At 39.3% G+C, this 22,848-nt stretch overlaps 2 protein-coding genes across 13 annotated transcripts in view; one reads left to right on the top strand and one right to left on the bottom strand.

Annotated features, from left to right (window-relative positions):
- FBXO34 (F-box protein 34) overlaps positions 1-19,767 on the bottom strand; it is a 78,447-nt gene extending 58,680 nt beyond the window's left edge. For 5 of the 10 annotated variants that reach the window (XM_027568886.2, XM_027568885.2, XM_027568887.2 and 2 more), the window contains exon 1: positions 19,627-19,760. The gene's annotated coding sequence lies outside the window, so the exon portion shown is untranslated. Of the gene's footprint in view, positions 1-18,779; positions 18,902-19,240; positions 19,527-19,626 lie in introns of those variants that run through there. The other 5 variants (XM_027568890.2, XM_027568882.2, XM_027568884.2 and 2 more) reach the window with 5 other exon arrangements.
- Positions 19,768-19,868: 101 nt separating this feature from the next.
- Positions 19,869-22,848, top strand: part of DLGAP5 (DLG associated protein 5) — a 109,348-nt gene continuing 106,368 nt past the window's right edge. For all 3 annotated transcript variants that reach the window (XM_027570370.1, XM_027570372.1, XM_027570369.1), the window contains exon 1: positions 19,869-20,018. The gene's annotated coding sequence lies outside the window, so the exon portion shown is untranslated. The remainder of the gene's footprint in view (positions 20,019-22,848) is intronic.

The following is a 22,848-nucleotide window of genomic DNA, read 5'->3' on the forward strand; positions in this document are numbered from 1 at the left end:
CTTCATCTCTAACTCTGTGTCTTCCACGAGCATCCATGAAACTGTGGCAGGCTAACTTGTTAGCTTCAAGTAGGGTAAAATCTCAGCTCCCTTATAATTCTTGACAGGTGGTAAATGAGAGCCAAATCTTGACTATCACTGCAGAAAGTCAACAGATAATGCTTAAAATTGGCAAATCAAGAAATGGAAAAATCATATTAACATGGGGAATTATGAATCAATCTTAGAAACAACTGAAGTGGTTCCACTGGAGACGGAACTGAGGTGGGGAGGGGTAAGGAAAGGGGATTACTGCTTTCATCATAAACTGTTCTGAACCATTACATTTTTTCCCCCACCATGAACAAACATGCATTTGAGAAAGAAGCCTCTGCTGGCTACTGCAAAGGGGAAAAAGAAGTATTAAGAAAAAGCTTTTGTCAGTATTTTATCCCACTAAAACTCAATGGGAGCATCAAAAAAGCACCTCATTCAGTAGGATGTTCTCATCACAGTTCTAGAAACTTAAACCGGAAACACTCTCCCCAATGGTCATCTCAGGCCAAAAAAGCCTCAATGTATCTCCAAAAGTAGTACCTCATGTCTTGCTTTGGAGCATTTTTTTTTTTTTTTTGATAAAATGATTCTCTCTACACAATAGCGTCCTACAACTTTTCCTATGCAAAACACATTACTGGCTTCAGCATATAAATATGTATCCTTAAGCATAATTTCCTGCAACAGTAGATTCTAATTCACCCTTCACAAATCACCATTGTTTTTAAAACAAATTAAAATTAATTGTTCTTGAGCTAACCCAAATTCAAATAACAGAAGATCTGGTTAGGAGCCAGTCCTGGTTTTATTTAAAATATACTTTAAGTTGCATTAGTTAATTTTAACATAATATTACTGTTTCAATCACAGTGGCCTCATTCAATCAACTGAAGTCATGCGAAGCTGGAACAAATAAAGATAAAGGTCTCTGTGACATCAGGGTTCCACTAAATTGTTTCTAATTTCTTTTTCACTTCTAGGTGCTCTTCACCAGGAAAACATTTTGGGTAGTGAAGTTCCTCTACGGGTCATACTGCTTGGATTTGAATTCCAGCTTCAACACACTTAATGGCTAAGCAAACCACTTGACCTCTAAAACCTCTAAAGTTTTCCCCAAGAAAAGGGGACAAGAATACATTCATCATAGGGTTTTAATAAAGATTAGAAAATAAAATACACATAATATGTTTAATATAAGGCCTAGTCCAAAGAAAGGAAGGAAGGAAGCTATTACTATCGTCATTCCTCACTTTGTGGAAAGCCACCTCCAGTAGGAAATAAATGTTCCATCTGCACACAATGGAACACACTCAAACCTAGAGACTCTGTCTTACTAACTAAACCACCACCAAAGGCTATGACAAACAACTTCACCAAAAAAGGTGCTAAAGGTTTGAAGTAGATGATGTATTTCAGCAAAGCCAAAACTCAGTCCCTTTTCCACCAAGAGAATATAGTCCTTAAACCTTGCACAAGTTTTGCCTTGGTATCATAATGGAACACAGTGGTCTCCAAAAGCAAAACTTTTTAAATCATGGAAACAGTACTTTTAAATACAAATTTTTTAAATAAAAATGATTTTATAACTTACTTTCTCACATGTTACCTTCTTCCTACCTTCATTCAACAAATGCTTGCTGAGCATCTATGACGCACCTGAAATACAGTGAATAGTCTAAAGCCCCTAAAGGAATGAACACTGGTGGTGAGAGTGGAGTAATAATCTTAGGTAAATTATACAGTACATGTTTCAAGGAGGTAATTGCTATGGGAACAAACAGACCAGGACAAGGAGACGTGGAAGAACAGGGAGAGGGGAGCCATTGCCATTTTAAACAGAGTGGTCAATATGGGCTTCTTGAGAAGGTGATATACAAAGGATTCAGAAGAGGGGCGGAAGTTAGGCTTGAAGATTTACCTAAGAGAATAGTGTTCTAGGCACAGGGAAAAGCCAATACAAATCCTAAGGCAAGAACATGCCTACCTGATTACCACCACCACTACCTAACAAATAAGCAAAAACGTCAGCTATTATTATTTCGTCTCTCAACAATATCTCCCTCTCCGCCCAAAAAATGTGTGCTAGCAAAACCAAAAGAAAGAAATCAATTTATAAATATTCATTCATTCAACAAATGTTTACTGAACCACCACGTGCTACACACCACTTTCATGCTAAGGACACAGGAAAAAACATGAGACACACAACTTTCTGTTCTAAATTATGAAGACCTCAGGAAGGGGCCTGAGGATGACTACAAAACTCATTTATTAAGCATAGGAAATATTATTTTTCAATGTTCTTTGGCTTATTAGGGCTTCATGGCTTAAAAAAAAAAATTTACAAACTTGACCTCCAGATAAAATGGGATACTATACTGAAAGTATCTTAAAAGTCTCTATCTTTAGAGCATAGATTAATAATAATAATAATAATTTCTTTACCTAAATAGATGATAATTTCAAAAGTACTAACAATGACATTATATAGGGTGCATGGGTGGCTCAGTCAGTTAAGTGTCTGCCTTCGGCTCAAGTTATGATCCCAGGGTCCTGGGATCAAGCCCCACACGCCAGGCTCCCTGCTCACCATGGGAGTCTGCTTCTCCCTCTCCCATTCCCCCTGGTCGTGTTCCCTCTCTCGCTGTCTCTGTCAAATAAATAAAATCTCAAAAAAAAATCTTTTAAAAAAATGACATTATATATATAGCTTCTCCCCTCTGCCCCTGAAGAACCAATACATTGCTACTGGGAGTCTAATCATTTTTCTACCACTTTCCCAAGATTCACTTCAATTAGAGAAAAAAATGCAATCTACCAATCTACCAATGCTGTGCTAGAATAGCTGAGTAAGTGGTGTCTGCTCTCTAAGACATCATATGGTTTGGGAAAACATATGTATACATCCTTTTTTGAATGTTATTTCCTATTTCAAAAGTAAGTACAGCTCATAATACCACCTGGTTGTATGGAAAATTACTATGAATTTTTTCCCTCAAGTTCCAACCAAAAGTTTATTTTACAGAGTTAAAAACATTTTAAAAACACTTATTTCTCTGGGGTGCCTGGGTGGCTCACTGTCCACCTTCTGGTTTCAGCTCAGGTCACCATCTCACAGTTGTGGAACAGAGCCCCTCCTCCGGCTCTGTGCTCAGCAGGAAATCTGCGGGAGATTCTCTCCCTCCCCCTCCAAACCTTCCCCGCTAGTCCCTCACTTGTGGGCGCTGATGTACCCACTCTCTAACAAATAAATAAAATCTTAAAAAAAAACCCACTTATTATTCTATAAAAAAATCACAATTTAGCAGAATATATTTTACATAATTTATCTGAGCCCACACTGCAACTGGAGAATAAAAGGTTAGAGAAACACAAGAAATATTATGGAAAAGGAACTAAATTGAATATATTTGTTGATTACTTTCTTTTTCCCCAATTAAGTTAAAGGGTATTTTAAGATCAGCTGGAACATGTTTCTACATGTTAAGGAATGTACATGAGAAAGAGGGCCAAAAAAAAAAAATTATCTCATTTTAACCTTGTGCCCTAATCTACATTTTAAGAGAGCAACTCCTGAAAAACACATTACTCACTTGTCTTCCTGTCAGTTTACGGTGAAGTAGGGGCATACCTCAGAGATATTGCAGGTTCAGTTCAGACCACCACAATAAAGCAAATACAACAAAGCAAGTCAAATGAGTTTTTTGCTTTTCCAGTACATATAAAAGTTATGTTTACACTATACTGTAGTGTATTAAGTATGCAACAACATTAGGTCTAAAAAGCAACACAGAGGGACACCTGGGTGGCTCAGTAGGTTAAGCATCTGCCTTCAGCTCAAGTCATGATCCCAGAGTCCTGGGATCAAGTCCCGCATTGAGCTCCTTGCTCAGCAGGGAGTCTGCTTCACCCTCTGCCTGCCACTCCCCCTGCCTGTGTGTGCTCTCTTTCCAACAAATAAATAAAATCTTTAAAAATAAGTAAAATAAAAAAGCAATGTACATACCTTAATTTCAAAATACTTTATTACTAAAAAATGCTAACTATCATCTGAGCTTTCAGCAAGTCTTAATTTTTTTTTGCTGGTAGAGGATCTTAACTTCTGTGTTGATGGCCGCTAACTGATCAGGATAGTGGTTGCTGTGGCAATTTCTTAAAATAAGACAACAATGAAGTTGGCCACACTGACTCTTCCTTTCACAAACAAGTTCTCTGCAGCATGCAATGCTGTTTAATAGCATTTTACCAAGAGAACTCCTTTACAAATTGGAGTCAATCCTCTCAAGCCCTACTGCTGCTTTATCAGTTAAGTTTATGTAATATTCTAAATCCTTTGTTGTCATTTCAACAATCCTCATCTTCACTAGGAGGAGGTTTCTCTTCAAGAAACCATTCTTTTGCTCATGTATAAGAAGCAACTCTCTCTGTTCAAGTTTGATTATGAGACTGCAGCAACTCAGTCCCATCTTCAGGCTCCACTATTTTTTTTTTTAAGATTTTATTTATTTGTCAGAGAGAGCACAAGCAGGGGGAGTGGCAGGTAGAATGAGAAGCAGGCTCCCCGCTGAGCGAGGAGCCCAATGTGTAACTAGATCCCAGGATCCTGGGATTATGACCTGAGCCGAAGGCAGATGCTTAACCAACTGAGCCACCCAGGCGCCCCTTCGGGCTCTACTTCTAATTTTAGTTCTCTTACTGTTTACAACACATTCTGCAGTTACTTCCTCCACTGAAGTCTTGAATACCTTAAAGTCATCTATGAGGGTTAAAATCAATTTCTTCCAGGTTCCAGTTAATGTTGATAATTTGACCTCTTCCCAGGAACCACAAATGTTCTTAATGACATCCAGAATGGGGGCTCCTTTCCAGAAGGTTTTCAATTTACCTTGCCCAGGAACGCCTATCTATGGCAGCTACAGCCTTACAAAATGGATTTCTTAAATAAAAAGACCTGAAAGTCAAAATGACTCCTTGATCCATGGGCCACAGAATGGATGTTGTGTTAGCAGTCATGAAAACAACATCCCCATCACAGCTCTCGGGTGGCCAATAAGCAGTGCTATTTCAATATCTGAGAAGTAGGTCTCAATCGTGGGCTTAAAATATTGGGTAAACCATGTTGTAAACAGATATGCTGTCAAGGCTTTGCTATTCCATTTATAGAGCACAGGCAGAGTAGAGTTAGCATAATTCTTAAGGACCCTGGGATTTTTGGAATAGTAAACAGGCATTGGCTTCAATTTAAAGTCATCATTAGCATTAGCCCCTTAACAAGAGAGTCAACCTGTCCTTTTTGGTTTTTTTTTTTAGATTTTTTTTTTTTAAGATTTTATTTATTTATTTGACAGAGGGAGAGACAGCGAGAGAGGGAACACAAGCAGGGGGAGTGGGAGAGGGAGAAGCAGGCTTCCCGCAGAGCAGGGAGCCCAATGTGGGGCTCGATCCCAGGACCCTGGGATCATGACCTGGGCCGAAGGCAGACGCTTAACGACTGAGCCACGCAGGTGCCCCTCAACCTGTCCTTTGAAGACTTGAAACCAGGCATGGACTTTTCTCTAGCTATTAAAGTCCTAAAAGGCATCTTCTTCCAATATAAGGCTATTTCATTTACATTGAAAATCTGTTGAGTGTAAGCCACCTTCATTAATCATCTTAGCTCTATTTTCTGGGTACTTGCTGCAGCTTCTACATCATTTGTTGCTTCACTTTGCACTTTTAGGTTATTGAGATGGATTTCTTAAAGCTCATAAACCAACCTCTGCTAGTTTCAAACTTTTCTTCTGCAGCTTCCTCACCACCTTCAGCCTTCACAGAATTGAAGAGAGTGAGGGCCTTGCTCTGGATTAGGCTTAAGGGAATGTTGTAGCTGGCTTGATCTTCTATCCAGACCACTAAAACTTTCTTCATATCAGCAATAAGGCTGTTTGTTTTCTCTTCATTCATATAATCGCTGGAGTAGCACTTTTAATTTCCTTCAAGAACTTTTCCTTTGCGGGGCGCCCCAAAGTTCATGGCACCCCAAAGCAATTACAATCAAAGATCACTCATCGCAAATCACCCAAACAGAATAATGAAAAAGTCTGAAATATTCAAGAATTACCAAAATGTGACACAGACACACAAACTGACCAAACGCTGTTGGAAAATGGCACCAACAGACTTGCTCAACACAGGGTTACCACAAACATTCACTTTGTAAAAAATGCAAAATCTGCAAAGTGCAATATAGTGAAGCGCAATAAAACAAGGGCCTGTATTATGAGTATGGCTAATGAAACAACTGGAAATGTAGTGAAGTGGCAGCTTCTAAAAATCTTCCTATAAAAAGGCTGGCACGTTAACCTTTGCCCCTTCTTGCATCCTGCAGTGTGGAATGGGCTCCAATAGCTGGAGATCCAGCTAGGTCAATGAAGACATGGGCAACAAACAGTGGAGCAGTAATAGTATGGAAAGAGCCAAGGGGTGGGGTAAGGAATGAAAACAGGCTAGAGGGCTGGTTCTCGACTACAGGGTTTATTATACACAATTGTCAAAACTCATCAAACTGTCTGCTTAATATCTGTGCGATTCATCATGCCTCAAAACAAGAGAGAGAAATATGAGTGCTATACCAGCCCTAGACCACATATCTGAACTTTGTAAGGGAAGTACTTTGTTGTTTAACCCACTGTTAGTTTAGATTTTCTATCACTAATACACTCCTCATATAATAATATGTAAAGGACAAAAATCAGTGAAAAAGGCAAGATAATGGTATGAAGAATCTACTACCACTTAGGGTTTTTAAAAGGTAGGGAGAATAGAACTGTTGCCTCCAGTGAGGGGAAAAGTGTGCCCAACAGAGAAGAGAGGAGAAAACTCATTTTTCTGCACCTTTGGTATTTTGAACCATGTGAACACATTACCTATCCAAAAAATAAATGCTCTTTAATCCTATTAAATATTCCATTTAAATTTTTTGAAATTTTGGTATATGCAGATTTTAATGATTTGAAGACTTACATTGACTTTAGTTTCAACATGATCTCACACTGGACTAATTACCCAGAAAACCACTAGACACAAAAATGACAAAAGAATATGCTGGAAGGAGGAAAAAGGCGAGGAGAGTACTGGGTGCCTGGGTGGCTCAGTTGGTTACGAAACTGCCTTTGGCTCAGGTCATGATCCTGGAGTCCGGGATCGCGTCCCACATCGGGCTCCCTGCTTAGCGGGGAGTCGGCTTCTTCCTCTGACCCTCCCACCCCCCTTGTGCTCGCTCTCTCTCTCATTCTCTCTTTCAAATAAATAAAATCTTAAAAAAAAAAAAAAGGGCAAGGAGAGTACTGAGAACTCATCTTTTGAGGAAAAAAGACAAGAAAACATTTTAACCCAAAAGAGAAGCATTTGGGTCATTCTACTGCTGGAAATACATTATTTATCTTTTAATTTCTCATTATCTACTTTCAGTAAGAACAAAGGCAGCTAGCAAAATCAAAAAGGCCAAATAGGCTTTTTCTCTATTAACTGAAACAATCATACAAAAGGTTCTTTCTTGTTAGGTAAGTATAGATTATGAATAGTTACAAATAGTAACTGTGAAAGTTTGTGAATCAGATTAGAAATTGAAATAAAATGAGAATTTCTGAGAAATTTACCAAACTCACCTTCCCTGTTTTCTTAACACTTTTAAAATTTGCATATGTTAATCCTGTTACCTTTTTCTTGGTATAAACAATGTAACAAGTTTTTACCTGATTCTAGAGGAAACAAAAATTAGTAATTGTCAGACTAGTCCTTAAGTGATTGACTCAAGAAACCAATTAAGACTTTTAAAGGAATTCCCACTGAATTAGGGCTGTGGTTAAGAGGTAACATATTTAAACCAGAGCCATTAAACAAGAGAAAAATTCAACAAGTTTTTGGTGAAAGAAATCCTCAGAAACACTGGGGGACACACGAACAGACTTTTAATAACATAAAATCATAATATTTAAGTAGTCCAACAAATGAGTTGGCAAGCAAATTTTAATCTTCAAAATTAATTATATCTTTTAAAGAAGCATGCTGCCCTTGTTTTCCCCTTAAAAGGGGAAATCCACGAGATATTCATAAAGCAACAATTCTTAAAAGCTTTACAACTCCTCATTCTCTACTAAAAGAGTTTAATTAAAATTTAAGCAGGATAGACAAGGTAGATTCACAAAACAAGATAACAACTACAGTAAGAATCACATAATTTTTTTGGTAAAATACCCAAGAATATTTTGGGTTACTGAAAAGATCAGTAATGCAAAAGCTAAGCCCCTAGATCAAATAAAGACGGGAGAAAATAATTCATTTTTTCAATTCAGAAATAAAGCAGTTACTAACATGGCTTAAGTTTTCACTTAAATTTCAAGACTATCAATTTAAAAAAAAATCAGTAGCTCTAAAATGTTTTGTAACTGTAATATTTAAGTGTAAAAGATATTTTATACTACAGTCTTACAAATATATGCAACTTGAATGTAAAGTTATGTTTTGAGGAAAACTTATAACCTAATTTAAAAAAAAAGTCAACTTTCCAGAAGTTAATATATTTTAATTAATAAATATCCAAACAAAAACAATTTTACTTAATGATATTTGCCAAAGAGAGGAAAACCCACAGGGTGTTAAACAATAAGACAAAAGAATATATTCTTAAAGACTGCTATTTGCCAGGGACACCTGGGTTGCTCAGTTGGTTAAGCATCTGCTTTGGGCTCAGGTCCTGATCCCAGGCTCCTTGCTCAGCCGGGAGTCTGCTTCCCCATCTGCCTGCTGCGCCCCCTGCTTATACTCTCTCTCTGACAAATAAATAAATAAAATCTTAAAAAAAAAAAAAAAAAAAAGACTGCTATTTGCCAACAGTATTTAGAAGATTTGTAAAATAGTGCTAAGAGAAAAAGTGACAGAAGTTAACTAATGCACTTACATAATACCTGGCATCTAAAACATACTGCATTTTTTTTAGTAAATGAATAGTAAACAAATAGGCCTTGAAATTCCATAAGTTAAAAATGTTGGTATATAGCTATTTTACCAAGATAACCATATAACATGTTAAATATAACATAGGCAAAGAAAATACCAAATGAAAGATAGGATTCATAAAACATAAAACTATATATATGATCTTCTTCAGACTTATTTTCAGGATCCATTTTCGTCATCCTTTTTGTAGTATTCCAAATGAGCTAAAACATTGTAATGGATGGTAGAGCTCTTCAACTAGAAGAATGCCTGAACTACAGAAACCTATCCCCTAGGGCTAAAGGGACGAGGGTGCAGAAAGTACCACGAACCTCCAGAGAATAATCCTGATGACTGAACTTGAAATAAAATCTCTTGGCCTACTTAGGAAACAAGTTTGCCACTCTTGGTTCCTGGACAATAAAGCAAATGTGTCCTTTGAGACTTCCTTACCAAACTCAAATTTCATCTTCAGAAACTCCAGCTAATCAAAAATTCCCTACTGTAGTTCCAAGAGTGATCTTACAGCTTCAAGTAGACTACTTTATAAACAAAATTAAATTCCTTCATTTTCAAGAACCAAATGAATACTTCAATAAACTCCTACAAATGAATTTGCTAGAAGGTGTCTAAGTTAACCAGCAGAGTAGAAAACAAAACAGAATTTCAAAAAATTTAAAGCTGAATTTAAATCCCCCCTTAAAGATGAGGGGGAAAAGCGGCGCCTGGGTGGCTGTCAGAGGAACGAACATACGACTCTTGATCTCAGGATTGTGAGTTCGAGCTCTACATTGAGTGTAGATATAAATAAATAAGCTTAAAAAAAAAGATGAAGGAGAAAAGCTAAGCCTTTAACTATGTAACTACAGTTTGGAGACATAAGATATAAAGCTTAGTATTTAATAAGGGAGATAAGACTAATAATATTTATGAAACAATAACAATAAACAACGGTATATGATGAAGTGCTAGGGTGCGGCTGAGTACTTAATATACGCAGTGGGAGCTCCAGAAATAGATTGCAGAGGCACTGGAGAGTCCAAGGTTTTATGGGAACAGGCTCCTCATAATGGATGATTACATTTGCAGAAATGGAAAGGGAAGGTACAGCTGAGGAAACTACCTAATTGAACCCCAGGTTTGTTGCAGGCAGTCCCAGAAACATGTGAGGAAGAAAGAGGGGATGAACCACCTTATGAAAAGTCTTGAAAGCTACTTTTAAATGGGATTTGGGAAAGTAAAATCCCAGTGGGATTTTTGTTCAATTAACCCAGCAAGTGTACAAAAAGACTAAAGAGAGTAAATAATGGATTTATGAAAACTACAGAGACAATTATAGAAATCTAAACCCAGAATGATCATTGGTTTAAATCTATACTATCCAATACAGAAGCCACTAGCCACACCTGGTTTTTGAGCATCTGAAATATCACCTGTCTTAACTGAGTTGATATTTACATGTAATATGAACATCAAATTTCAGACTTTGCATGAAAAAAAAGAATGTAAACTATCTCTGTAATTTTTTATATTGACTACCTGTTCAAATCCTGTTTTGGATATATTATGTTAAATAACATTTTTAAAATTATTTCCAGATGTTTCTTTTTACCATTTTTAATGTGTTAATCTAGAAAATTTTAAATTACATATGGCTCACATTATATTTCTCCTGAACAAGTGAACAGCACTGCTCTAGGGTTATCTCAACTTTTCTGACCCTCCCACTCCCATGATTTGAAAAATTTTAACATGCACCCACATAAATTTATATACTTCTAAATTTTACATTTATGCATGTACTACCAAACTTCTATATTTTACATACAATATAAAACAAACACAAAAATAAATACTAAAAGGATGAAAAAAATAACTAGAAGTTCCAATACTTTTCTTTTTGCAACCCAATGGACTATCCCATATGCTCCATACTGGAGGCTTAGAATGTTAGCAGAGAGACTGATCAAGAGAAAGACAAATCCAACTGAAAGATTCACTAAAATTTAATGACTGGTTGACTATGGGAGCAAAGGAGAGGGGATGAATTAAGGATGACATCTACTGTTTGCTACTCAACATCCAGTAGCCCCTTAATTTCCCTCAGGAAAAAAAAGCTAAGCCATCATGCTGTGTAGGTAGCAATGACCCCAACACCTCAGCTCCAGGGGTAGGCCCAGGCTGGCTAAACCAGTTACCAAATCTTATCTGGCCTTAGTGGTTGATTCAGAAATGTCAATTTAGCCCAAAGTCAATGAGATACACAAGACATCTGCTGGGGCTCCAGGGAAGAGAAACTCTCTTCTAGCTACACTTCTTAAGCTGAAGTGCACAGATTCCCCCAAAGGGTTTAGGTATAGAACTCAGGGTGTCTGTAAGCTCAGATGAGGGGGTGAAAGATATCTTTAACTTCACTAAATTTAACTGAAATTTAGCATCTCCTTCTTTTGTGAGTCCAGTCAACAGACCACAATATTAGTAACACCACTCTGTTACCCGCAGAAATCACATAGTTTCCTATCACATTACCATTGGTTGCAGACACAAAGAGTGACAATGTTCATCACTACTTGGAAATTATTAGAGCCATACTAAATCTTATTATTTAACAAAGAAGCACATACTCTCTTACAATTTTTAAAAAATATTTTGATAATGGTATTTTAATATGAACGTCTCTGTTAGACCCATGTACTTTATTTAAAAATAGTTGTGAAGGCCCTAGGCGGGTGTTGACATGATGTGATTTCTGGCCAGTGCTCTAAATGTCAAAGTGAAGAAATTCAATGAAGTCTGGGTAAATCGCGGGAGTAACTAGGACTCTCTTAAGGTAGCCAAATGTCTCACCACCTAATAGTGATGCACAGGAACAAGATTCCCACTGTCCCTACCTACTATCCAGCAAAACCACAGCCAAGGGAACATGGAAAGATGACCCTGTTAAGCTTGACTCCAGGCTGGCATGGTGAAGTCACAGGAGAGGTGTAGAATGAGTGGAAGGCCACTGGTGCCCCACCCCCTCCACAAGTTGGGATGAGGTTGGCCAGCCTTGAGGGCCACCGGTGAAATACTGTTACTCTTAACAGTTTTTTAAAAATAAAATAAAATAAACATAACCCATGAAAGGAGTCCTATAGGCTTCAGACTGCCAAAGGAGTAGAGGAAGGAACAAAGGTCAAGAGCCCTGCCCTACAGCTTCTACTGAAGCACTCATCCCTCCCCTCTGGATTTGTTGGCATGAGGACCTAGACCTTGAGCTGCTGACAAACATGCTGGGACCAAAAAGGGACAAACACATCAGAAGCAGAGCTCATTAAATAAAGGAAAAAAGAGAAAAATGAGATTCTGATCACATAAGTACAGTTTACCAAGCTTCACCTTTGGACTTTACAGTATTGTGAGCTAGTAAATTTGAATTGGTTTTGTTATACCCAGAACATAAAATCTAAATGGTACAACTGATTTCAATAGTTCCTATCTCAGGAAACTAGGACAATACCCATGGTCTTTGCACAGAAACAGCAAAATTTTGAAAGACTTGACTGTTACACTGAGGGAATCTGGGGAAAATGAGTTTACTTTTTCACAAACTGAGTATCACTCAGTACTTACTCCAATCCATTCTCACATAGATTTCCTGTTTTATAAAGACTGAACAACTAAAAACTACATTTTCCAGATGCCCTTGAAACTAAGGTTTTACATTTGACCTAAGTGTGGCTAAGCAGACATACCTGCATAAGATATGTAGGACAAAAAAATAACATATAATGATAGCTATGCCCAAGGAACTTAAACTACCTTTTTTTTTTTAGGAAGTTAAACTTCTGTCAGGTATGGTGGCAGCAGCTTTCTGATTCAACAACATGGTCCCTGATGGCAGTAGCTCCCTGAGCAGGCAAATTCTGCAGTGTCATTCTGGGGTTTATTCCTAGAAGCTCTCTCTAGTCTATTCAATCAGCCCAGGGTTACATCTTTCTTTCTCAATAAATCCCATTTGCTACAACTACTTAAAACAAATGCTCTTGCTACAGACTCCTGAACAAGTACAAAGTAAACAGGGACATACAAAAAGCAGCATCCTATTAGCAGTCAGAAACCTAATAAGAGTTAACAGCTTATGGATACAGATGTATGACCTGGAAAGAATTATAATTGAGAAGCCCTAACAGCTAAGGGTCAGATAACAAAGAACACAATAAACAGTCCAGACAAAGCTTTCAATAATTTAAATCTGGAAGAGAAAGAAATGCCAGCATAGCTGAGAAACCAGACAGACAAAGAACCAAGAAAGGAGAGAACTCAAAAAATGAAGTCATCTACACAAATACCAGAGATAACAAACAAGATAAAAATTTAATGTTTTTTTTTAAAGATTTTTATTTATTCATTTGAGAAAGAGAGAGAGAGAGCACAGCAGAGGGAGAGCAGGCAGAGAAAGAGGGAGAAGCAGACTTCCCACTGAGCAGGGGCCCTGGGATCATGACCTGAGCTGAAGGAAGATGCCTTAACCGACTGAGGCACCCAGGCGCCCCTCATCTGTTTTTTTACATACTTCCTTCTTCAAAACTTATCATTGGGTACAAAATAATGTTTATACTCACTCCAAAATTGGGTCCCAACCACACTTGTCTGCTACTATTCCTTTTTTTTTTTTAATGTAATGTTGTCACCATACAGTACTACAGTACATCATCAGTTTTTGATGTACTGTTCCATGATTCATTGTTTGCATATAACACCCAGTGCTCCATGCAATACGTGCCCTCCTTAATACCCATCACCAGGCTGACCCATGCCCCCTGCTACTGTTCCTTAATACAATAACTTCTAACTTCAAAATCATACAGTCGATTTAAATAAAAAAAAAAAAAACCCCAACTCTTCTCTGGATTCTAAAATTAAGGCCCAAATCAAGACCCATACCTAGGAAGCTTTCTCTGGCAGACCCAGTTGCCTTCTCTGAATTCATATAACATTTACTTTTCTCTTTTCAGACACCAACACCTAACTAAAACCCAAAATGAACTGTAAGCTTAAAGAAAATAGAAGCTGTGTTCTTCATTTCTTTATATTCTGAACACCTAGCACAATGCTACTCAAATGTGCTAACAAAGTAGGACCTTGGAACAGGTAGTTTCAGAAGAAACTGGTGGAAGTAAGACTGCAGAAGATTATAAAGTTAATCAAATTGACTTGGAAGGTACATGAAGGAACTTTCTCTAGTGATAGTAATGTTTAATATCTTGACAGGGTTATAGGTTACAAAGATGTATGAACTTGTCCAAGGTTAGGCTATGGTATACATAAGATTTGTACACTTTACTGTATATAAATTTTACCTTAAAAACAAGTAAACAGGGGCGCCTGGGTGGCTTAGTTAAGCATCTGACTCTTGATTTGAGCTAAGGTCATGATCTCAGGGTCTTGAGATCAGCCTTGAGTGGGGCTTAAGATTCTCACTCTCTTCCTCTGCCTGCACCACCCCCCCAACCGCTCGTGCACTCTTACTCTTAAAAAAACAAAAAACAAGTAAACAAATAGTTCATGATGGGCACACTGAAGCATTTGGGGGTAAAAATACAACTAAATAGAAGATGGATTGATGAAAGGATAGAGGAAGAGAGACGGAGTGTAGGATGGATGGATAACTAAGTACATATGGCAAAATATGAATTATATAGAATCTACATTTGTCGGTACTAAGGTATTCAATTGTTCAACAAACAATTCTTGTAACTTTTCTGTGATTAAAATTTTTCATAATAAAATGTCAGGGAAGGGATGCCTGGTGGTTCAGTAGTTAAGTGTCTGCCTTCGGCTCAGGTCTTGATCCCAGGGGTGGTCGGGCTCCCTACTCAGCGGGGAGCCTGCTTCTCCCTTTCCCCCACCACTCCCCCTGCTTGTGCCCTCCCGCTCGCTCACTCTAATAAATAAATAAGATCTTTTAAAAAATAAAAATAAAGTGGAAATGAAGGCAGTGAGAGGCTCACATATTTTGCAGGTCTGTCAAGAAAAGGAATGAAAATAATTAAAAAAGGAACAGGGCGCCTGGGTGGCTCAGTCGGTTAAGCGTCTGCCTTCGGCTCAGGTCATGGTCCCAGGGTCCTGGGTCCCTGCTCCGCGGGAAGCCTGCTTCTCCCTCTCCCACTCCCCCTGCTTGTGTTCCCTCTCTCACTGTGTCTCTCTCTGTCAAATAAATAAAATCTTTAAAAAAAATTAAAAAATAAAGGAGCATCCTCAGAGAAGAAAGGGAACATACATACATACCTCAGAGTGGGATGTCTGGATTCTACCTCTTCACTCTAGCTCTAATTTTAGACTGCCTACACAGACTAGTTTTGGCTCTGAGCGCTTGTTCTTGACTCAAAGTTAAGTGCTCACTCACTAAGCTCCGTTCATTTTAGAATAATCAAAATCTGTGGAGTCTGGACCCTTTGCCTATATGATAATCTGTTCCCCATTCTTTTCACCTGAGTTTCTAAATACCTCCTTAAACTGACCTTGAGATGAGACCTCTGGCAAATCTGGCATAACATAAATGGCTCACCCTCTTTGTCCAATTCTGGGTCCTCAAACCCATGGCCCTCCATGGCAAGGGATTATTAACACAAAGGTCAAGGATCCTTGCAGCAAGGACAATTCACCTGCACGTCACAGTCCCTGGCTGAGTACCTGGTATAGAGGTATTCAAAAAACGTCTGTCGGATGAATGAAACCCATGCCTTATAATAATATCTAATCACACATATTAATGCTTAGTTTCATATTTATACCTACATTATCCTGAGGACAGGAATGTATGTGCTAGATTCTGAAGTTGAATATTTATTTTTTATTATTTTTTTAAGATTTTATTTATTTGACAGAAAGAGACACAGCACGAGAGGGAACACAAGCAGGGGGAGTGGGAGAAGGAGAAGCAGGCTTCCCGTAGAGCAGGGAGCCCGATGCGGGGCTCGATCCCAGGACCCTGGGATCATGACCTGAGCCGAAGGCAGACGCTTAACGACTGAGCCACCCAGGCGCCCCGTGAAGTTGAATATTTAAAAGGAGAAGATCTGGAGGCTCCTCTGTGGAGAGCTAACTAGAAGATGGAGTTGGAAATGATAGGTTGATAAACTCTTTCAGCTAATGTTAAGAAACACCTACATTTTAATCATTAATACTCTCCTAGATAATATAGTACGTTCATCAGCTTCAAAATACCATAAACATCAACTAAAGTTAAATTATACAAAGATAAAGAATGACAAGAATTCAATTTCCAGATAACCTAAATGCATTTGGAATTAATCTGTTCTTTCTTGTTGCTTCCAAAGGACTGTAGATTATGCACTTGCTGAATTTTGCCTTTGTCACACATGACTTAACAAGGAAGGCATTCATTATACCACAGTAGCGTCCCTCAAGTATCTGGTTCTAAACAGCTGCAAATTTTGGAAGGTAACACTAAATGATGTCTCTAACGATTAGTATGTTCTCCTCTAACAAATGTTGAAACAAGATTAAGGCTTACTAGAATATCAAAACTCCAAATTAAACTGACTGAGCATAAGTTTAAATTCAAAAAATAAAGTAGGAATTTTGCATAGAAATTTAAATTCTATGTGTTCACAGAATTGATCCAATAAACATATCCAAATAATTTGGAAAATTCACAAAATATAGCACTTTCATTCTTCATATTTGCTTTACCTGTCCAAAAGATGCTATAGTCACTAATGAATGATTTCGTCCTTTCAAATGCAGTAACTGAAGAAGATAACATGACATTTTAAAATAATAATAAACCCGATTTCAAATAAATTCCCATTTATAAGTAAAAGCTACCAGACTCGAAACTTCAAGGCCTGGGTAGAAAAACATCCTGCAAAAGGTAGAAACAAGCGGTAAAAATGTTTCAGAAGAGTTATGGCTTGTTAAATAGTTATACAACTGTATACATAAGCTGGCTTTTTTAAAATCTGTCATTGTCCCTCAATCACATCAGAATACACTGAAGACATTATTCTCCACCTATTATCTCATTTTCCATTAGGAAAAAAATTCGTAACTACTAAACACAATAGAGGGGAAAAAAGCATGCCAAGCAGGGGCGATTTTATTATTATTATTATTATTATTATTACTATTATATGTCTTTCAACTCACATTTAGTTTAACTTTCATCTCTTCCCACATACACAAGTACACTTAATTTACACAGAGCCACATAGCCTGCCCCAGAAAGGTTACTTGGAAAAGACATATGCAAGTGTCCTTCTGAACCTCCTTCAATTTCATTACATAGTATCTTTCCATGATCCTTTCATCTTAAGAGTAGGCTAACAGGGGCTCCTGGGTGGCTCAGTCATTAAGTGTCTGCCTTCGGAAGCTCAGGTCATGGTCCCAGGGTCCTGGGATCAAGCCCTGCATCAGGCTCCCTGCTCAGTGGGGAGCCTGCTTCTCCCTCTCCCACTCCCCCTGCTTGTATTCCCTCTCTCGCTGTCTCTCTCTGTCAAATAAATAAAATCTTTAAAAAAAAAAAAAAAAAGAGTAGGCTAACACCCTCACTATCCTCAGTTTCACCTTAACTCTGTTAACTATCAGTCTTGAGGATCCAAAGGCTCAAATTTTGTCTTGAGCCTTCGATCAACATTGTTAACACATAATTCCTAATATCTTAAAAGAAAAAAAAAAACTTTCAGTAGTACACACAACGCTGCCAAATTTCCAGGGTATCGTGAGTGAGGATCAAAATGAGATTTATAAGAAAGCCTTCTTTTGTGAACTTCCAGTCAAATTCAACAGTAATTAATGAGAGCAAATTTTTGCTTTCATTTCCTTTGTTAATGTATACAGCATAACTTCCACCAGCATGTTGGTGCAAAATCCAAAAAAGACAATCCCTTATCACTTTTAAAGAGCAAATGGAGATGAAGTATTAACAACAAAAAACTACCATTACAAATGAACGTCAGTGAGGAAGGCCTGAGGACTCCTACCCAAGCTTCCTGCTGAAGACCCTAAATTGTAATTATGCTTCAGTTTTAAGGCAACTACCTTTCAAACTAGATTCTATTTAAATGATCCTATAGAGAGAACAAATTAAACTGATATGCTGAAAACCTGAAAAGGGTAATGGCAAGTGACTCACTTCTTTTCTTTTCTGGTGTCGCCTGATCTCATTTTGAAAGCTTTGGAAGAAAAACAACATCCACAGACAAGGCACTTTAATGAAATTCTGTTAGTTTCATATTTGAAAGCAATACACACAAAATTTTAGTTACTTGTCCAGACAAGCCATCCTGGGAATGTTATTGTCATAGCCCAGTCTTAGTAGGAAAGCAAGAAAAAGGCTTTTTGATGAGTTATAACCGTAGGAAACCCTCAATTATCCATGATAGCACAGGACAAAGACAACCTCGATAAATTAATCGTTAGGTAATTATTATTTAAAAAGAATACTGGATTAATTCAAACCTCCCTCCCCGCCCCTCCACAACAGAAAAAGTTCATTTAAGATCTGCTCTTCCCCTTCCTAACCACTCTCTTAACAAAAATGCAAACAAGCAGATACCGTATATAATTTCAAGACTGTGTAGCAAAAAAGAGTAAGGCAAATTGAATTATCAGCACTCCAACTGGTTCTATTTCTTCAACAATTCCAATCACAAACCATCAAACTGAGTTCAGCTTCCTGAAAGGCATTTACATTAAACACTCAACCCCCCAACCTCCTTAGATTTTTCTAAATCATATGTCTTATATTGAACTGTACTAACAATGCTTGCTTGAAATGATGTTAAAGAACTTGACAACTATTACAACTGTGAAATGCTGATATCGAACCACTTTCGATTCAAATCCGCTGCGATTCCAGGCGTCGATAGAAGACTGAACTTCCTTTTTCTCCCCTCCCGGTCTTCCCCGCCCTTCCGCGCGCCAAGGTCCAAGCCGGGGCCTGCTGTGACATCACAGCCCATCTCTTGGAAACCCTTGACGTCACAGACACGAAGACCCAAAGTACTATGACCTCATCGCTGACTGGGGCCGACCCGCAGTCGACCTGTGCCAGCCCGGAGGCGAGAGAAGCTTCCGAGCCCCCGTCCTGCCCAGTCCCCAAGGAAGGTTAAGGGCAGGCGTCAGCTCACCTGCGCCGGGTTGGAAAGGACAGGGTGGCCGAGCCCAGGCGGGCGCGACCAGGGGAGGCGACCCCCACCCAGAGCTCGACTTCCTCACCTACCGCGGGTCACGGAGGTTGAAGAGAGCCGGTCCAGTGCCTCCTCACGGCCTATCCGTGATCTCCTGAGCTTCAGCCCGGACCCGGGACCCGGCTGCCGCCTGCCGGCCCGCTCGACCTTCCTCGGCCCGCGGGGGCGCTCAGCGCCCGGCCAGTGCGCTGGCTGAGACGGGCCCGGGAGGAGGCGCGGGCCGCCGGGCCCCTGCCACAGACGCGCCGAGCGCGCCGCGAGCCCGGGACCCGCGGGCGGCGCCCCCACCCCCACCCGCCCCGCGCCCGGGGAGCGCAGGCAGGCGGCGGGAGGGGGCGGGGAGCGGCCACCGTGGCCGCCGCCGCAGGACCCCGACCGCGCTGCCCTCACGCCACGCCCCACCGCGGCCCCAACCCACCTGCGCTCCTGCCCCGGCCCGGGCCTGGCCCGGGGCTGCACACCCCGATGCGGCGGCGGCGGCGGCGGCGGCGGGAGGCCTGGCTCGCTCCCCACCGCTGAGGCGGACCGAGCGCCCAGCGCGGCGCGGCGGAGCCCAACGCTCGCCCCGAAACCCATTTGTTTGGCTAAAACGGCGTGACGTCACGCGCCGGCCCAATCGACGGTTGGCCAGGGGAGGGGCCGCGGTACCGGGGGGAGCGGGGGGTGCAGCGACTCCTGCCGGGTATTCTGCGGTACTTCGGACGCTGGGGACGGAAAGAGTGAGGGACTTAAAAACCGTGAAGTATTGCGGGCCCCCGAGTGGTGAAGAGCGAAAGCTCCAGGAAAGGAATCAAACCCTCAGGCGAGCGGGTAAGGTAGCCAACGCCAATGTTGTCAATAGACAAGACCAGTTTATTAGGACTCATGGGTGGATCTGGAGCTGCAAATGGTATTAAATACTATTAGATACCCTCGTAGACTTGGGTTCCAATTTTGGTTCTGCTACCAGCTTAGAAGGCTGGATTTCACAGTTCTCATTTGTAAAAGGAGAGAGTCCCTTCTGTCATTCGCTTCTATGCAAATCATGGCAGGACGACCGCACATAGATAAACTTTAGAGAGACAATCTCAAAATGTGGTCTGTAGGGTGCCTGGGTGGCTCAGATGGTTAAGCGTCTACTCTCGGCTCAGGTCATGATCCCAGGTTCCTGGGATCGAGTCCCGCATTGGGCTCCCTGCTCCTTGGGAGCCTGCTTCTCCCTCTGCTTCTCTCTCTCTCTCTCTCTCTCTCTCTCCTTCTGTCTCTCATGAATGAATAAATAAATAAAATCTTAAAAAAAATGTGGTCTGTAGAAGCTTAAGGAACTATAAAGGAATATATAGAATAGGTAATTAATACTCTATTAATTAATTTAGTACTTTCAAATCAGAGCGCCAGTGAGGAAACTTTTTATCCCCAGGCTTTAAAATAATTGCTTTCATTGTAAAAATAATTTTAACTGCATTGTAGAACATGAGGACAATAAAGAAAAATTCCTTCACAGGAACATGACCACTCTCAGAATCTGGTGTATTTTCTTTTAGATTTTTTTGTCCCATGCATATTTATTTTACAATGTTGTTATCATAGAGTGCACACAGTTTTGGGGCCCTGTTTTTTCAGATGTTTAAGTATTTTTCATATTTCTCATAAGCTTCATCAGCATTTTGACAGCTGTATAAAATTTTATTAAGTGGACATGGAAAATTTACTGAATTCTCTATTCTTAGACATAACTTATTCCCTTCTCTCTTTGCCATTACAAAGAAATCACAGGACATTCCTGAATGTAGATTTTTTTAAGATAAATACCCAGAAATGGAATCATTAGGTAAAAGTGTATCCAAACATTTATAGTTACTAATACAAACTGCCAAAATGATTTTGTAAAGGTTGGACCAAGTTATACTTAAATTAGCAGCTTTGATTTGACCCAGCCCTTTAAAAAGTAGTTTTGTAAAAAAGAAAAGAAAAGAAAAAATTTAAAACTACTCTGGTAATATACATATTTATAAAATCTTAAATATCAAAAAATTTTTTAACTTTTTTAAAAATTAAAATAAGGAAACAAATATTCCCCATAATCTCACCACCAAGAAATAATCATTTAATTTCTCCATCTAGGCCTTTATGTAAATTTTTTTTTTTAAAGATTTTATTTATTTATTTGACAGAGAGAGACACAGTGAGAGAGGGAACACAAGCAGGAGGAGTGGGAGAGGGAGAAGCAGGCTTCCCGCCGAGCAGGGAGCCCGATGTGGGGCTCGATCCCAAGACCCTGGGATCATGACCTGAGCCGAAGGCAGACGCCTAACGACTGAGCCACCCAGGCGCCCCTATGTAAATATTTTAATAAAAATTGGGGAGATGGGGCACCCGGGTGGCTCAGTCAGTTAAGTGTCTGCCTTTGGCTCGGGTCATGATCCCAGGGTCCTGGGATCAAGCCCCACGTCGGGCACCCTGCTCCACATGAAGCCTGCTTCTCCCTCTCCCACTCCTCCTGCTTGTGTTCCCTCTCTCACTGTGTCTCTGTCAAATAAATAAATAAAATCTTTAAAAAAAAATTGGGGAGGGACTCATACTGTACATATTGACATCAGTATGTCTGATTTAATATCCAATCAATATTAGCTTAATATATCATGATCATTTGAAACTTCTCTGTGTCATATTTCACTCAAAGTTCTAAAACATCAATCCATCCTTTTAGGTTCATCTCAAACATTGTCCTCTTTAAAACCTCTTGCTTCCTTAGAGGAATCAAAAAAATTTATTTACTTCATTTTTTCCTCTGATGGCCTTGATTTTACTCCACACACATCTTCCATGTGTATATTTAATATCCTCTGCTAGATTCTAAACTCCTGGAGGACAAAGATTATATCCTGGTATCTGCCAAAAGGTCTTGTCCGTGATATTGCTTAAATGTTTAATGGGGAATTATAACATGTTAATCTGTACTTTTCTCATGATGATAAATAAGTATGATCTCCATTTTATAATAGTGTTTACTGCAGCTCGTTAATATCCAACATTTATTGTATTTACAATGTTGGATCCAGACACTATTCTGTGTATTACATACATTCTTTCATTTAATCAGAAAAACACCTCTCTGAGGTGAGTGCTGTTGTTATTACAGATGAGGAGACCAGGGCTCAAAGACTTAAACCATTTGGCCAGGATTGTAGGTGGCATAGAGCCAAACTTAGCAAACACTCCGGCATTTTCACCATGTCACTGTATCATTTGGGGGAATTTCAGATGAGTTAAAGACACTGAAACTACAAAGCATGACAGAGATATCATTAAACTAAAATGACAGTGGTTTGCATGTGGATAGTATATCATCATTTTCAAAAGTCCTATTTTCAAAAGTCTCTGCGGTCTAATTCAGTGTTTCTCAAATTGTCTGTGGTTAAGGACCAGTTTGGTTTTTTTCTTAATACATTGTGAACTGGTTGTTTTGTAAAATACAATAAAACAATAAAACTACTAGAAAGATGAAAATTTAAAAAGACAAAATAAAAGCCCAAATTCTTTATTATTAAACTCAGCACACATAAAATTACTCTGTCAAATTGCCAGTAAAATTTCTAAAACTCTTACTCTCAATTTCTGTTCTTCAAAGTTTTTTTTTTTTTTAAGTAGTCTCCATACC

Source organism: Zalophus californianus, chromosome 6, assembly GCF_009762305.2.
Source record: "Zalophus californianus isolate mZalCal1 chromosome 6, mZalCal1.pri.v2, whole genome shotgun sequence".
Lineage (NCBI taxonomy): Eukaryota > Metazoa > Chordata > Mammalia > Carnivora > Otariidae > Zalophus > Zalophus californianus.